The sequence below is a fragment of the Pinus tabuliformis genome, chromosome 2_2, assembly GCF_031772625.1.
Source record: "Pinus tabuliformis cultivar Carrire ecotype Pingquan chromosome 2_2, CPIR1, whole genome shotgun sequence".
Classification (NCBI taxonomy): Eukaryota; Viridiplantae; Streptophyta; class Pinopsida; order Pinales; family Pinaceae; genus Pinus; species Pinus tabuliformis.
In genome coordinates this window covers 398520409-398523319 of record NC_142300.1, presented here as the reverse complement: position 1 = coordinate 398523319, position 2911 = coordinate 398520409, and the positions used below count along the sequence as shown (strand labels likewise).

The following is a 2911-nucleotide window of genomic DNA, read 5'->3' as shown; positions in this document are numbered from 1 at the left end:
TTAATACACTATTAAATTTGTTATATTATAATATATATTAATATGATGATATACATTAACTCTAGATATATATGGGAGGGAAGAACAATGACATAGAGTGATAGAGGTGGAGAGATAGGGGGAGTGACAAGGGAGAGAAGGAGATAAACTGAAGGAGAGGGGAGAGGAATGAAAAGAGAGAGAGGGAGAGGAGTGAGAGAGGTAGAGAAGGGTAAGAGAGAGAGGGAGACACATAATGGAGGGGGGAGGGAGATAGTGAGAGGATTGAAGAGCAGAGAGAGAGATGGGGGAAGAGAGAGGAAGGATGAGAGAGTGGAATTGAGAGAGAGGAGGAAAGAGTGAGGAAAGAACAAAGACATAGAGAATGAGAAGTGGAGAGAGAGAGAGTGACAAGGGAAAGATGAAATATTTAACAATTCCAATAGATGCTCAACTCACAATTAAAAACAAATGAAGCTTTATAATATTGTAGTGACAATCTTGATTTGCAACTCACCAAAATTATTTAACAAATTACCAATTCACCAATTTGTCATTGACCAAAATTACTCCAAACAATTACGAATTACCAATATATAGATGAATAATACCATCCTATACCAATATATAGATGGATAATACCATCCTATAAGAATGATGTCATATACGAATCACATAAGAATGATGGTATATCACTTGCTTATTGCGTGTGACACGAGTACAATTATCAAGTCAACTTTAGCCGCCTCCTTTGAAGTCAACTTTGAAGGCGGAAGACAATCGAAAACGCAATCTGGCATTGCAGAGGAAGTGAGTCAGAATGTAACACGTGTAAATTTTAATGGTCAAGACCTGCATGCTGATCTTATAAAGAGCAGAGGATGATGGGGTTCTTCATTATCAAATTTGTCCAGAGCATCTACGATGGCGTTCTTTGGCTACTTGAAATGGCTTAGTATATCCTCTATTCTTTTCTGTCAGCTGGTATTGGCTGCTGCATCAATACAAGATGGGCTGATATCATGCCTGACGAGAAATGCCATTACGAATTTCACAACCATGGCGTCTTCTTCTGCAGAGTACTATTCTCTGTTGAATTTTTCTGTGCAGAACCTACGGTACACAGAATCCAGTGTGCGCAAACCCAACGTTCTGATTGTCCCGCAAAGCAGGCAACAAGTGCAGAAATCGGTGGCCTGCTGCGTACAATACGGTTGGGAGATTCGGGTCCGTAGCGGAGGGCACAGCTACGAGGGCCTCTCCTCTACTTCAGATACTCCCTTCGTCATCATCGATCTCATGAATTTGGACGCCATTAACGTCGATATGCCTTCCAAAACGGTTTGGGTAGAAGGCGGTGCCACTGTGGGGCAATTATACGATGCCATCGCAGACAAGACTTCAATCTACGGTTTTAGCGCTGGAGTCTGCCCGACTATGGGCACCGGCGGTCATTTCAGCGGAGGCGGATTGAGTTTACTTTCGAGAAAGTATGGCATCGCGGCTGATAATATAATCGATGCCCTGTTCGTTGACGCCAGAGGCAATCTTCTGAACAGACAGCAGATGGGAGAAGACGTGTTCTGGGCTCTGAGGGGTGGTGGCGGTGGCAGCTGGGGTATTGTGGTTGCATGGAGGATACAGCTCGTCAGCGTCCCTCCCGTTGTGACGGTCTTCAACGTGTACAGGACGGGGAGAGAGGCAGTGACGAAGCTCGTGTACAAATGGCAGTCGATTGCGCCGACAGTGGAGGAGGATCTGTTTGTCCGCGTGGTCATATCTGGTACCCAAGTAAACGGCGGCCAACGCGACGTTAAGCTGACTTTCAATGGAATGTATCTGGGGCCACTAGATCAACTCTTGGAAGCAGTGAATAAGAGTTTTCCGGAAATGGGCATGGTAGCCAGCGACTGTAAAGAGACGAGCTGGATAGACTCCATATCCTACACTGCATACACAAACAGGACCGAACTGCGCAACAGATATAATTCCAACAAAAATTACTTCAAAGCAAAGTCTGATGTCGTAAAAACCCCAATTCCACCATCGGCCTTGGAAGGGGCATGGAAATTCCTTGAAGACGAGCTCAGCTCTTATGTTATTTTCGATCCTTTGGGTGGAATAATGGATCGAATACCGTCCTCTGCGATACCGTTCCCTCACCGAGCCGGGAATTTATACGTGATACAGTATCAAATCACATGGAATAATCCGAGCAACGACACACAATATATCGCTGCGATTCGAGGATTATACGAGTATTTGACTCCTTATGTTTCCAGCTCTCCCAGGGCATCTTATGTCAACTATCTGGATCTTGATTTGGGTATAGCTCCCAATGGGACGGCCACGGTTGAAGAAGGGAGGTCATGGGGTGAGAAATATTTTGTGAATAACTATGATAGACTTGTGAAGATAAAGAGCACAATCGATCCTTACAATGTTTTCCGGAACTCTCAGAGCATTCCTGTCAGCAGGTGAGCTCCGGGACAGCTCTAACAGTAAGACAGGATCGTTGATATATTATGTGTAAGAGATTCCATGTATACCGTAAATGCAGGGACGGAATCTTCTCTGCCAGGCAGATGAATACCTTTTTCTGCTGTTATATTTATATCTTTCCCGTTCTGGATTTGCATTGCGTATTTATATTTTTCGTGTTTTGGATTCTTTTGCCATGCAAGTGTTTTCACGTCTGCTTAACGGTTCAATTCAAGAACGCTGTGGTTGATTTTCTTTTACCAGTTTAAAGCAAAATTGAAAATAAAGTCAAAGTGTTTAGTACAATCCAATTTAACGATTTAAAAATCAGACAAGCTCCTTTACCCACAAACTCTCGGCTTTCTGAGATTTAATTTTCAGTGTGAACCGATTTTGATAAGTTAGTTTTTGTGAAGTTATTAGTTCAAATTTTACATAAAAAAAGGTTAGG

The 2911-nt window shown here is 43.0% G+C and overlaps 1 pseudogene; it reads left to right on the top strand.

Annotated features, from left to right (window-relative positions):
• The first annotated feature begins 895 nt into the window (after positions 1 to 895).
• Positions 896 to 2628, top strand: LOC149192961 (berberine bridge enzyme-like D-2 pseudogene; annotated as a pseudogene).
• Positions 2629 to 2911: the final 283 nt, after the last annotated feature.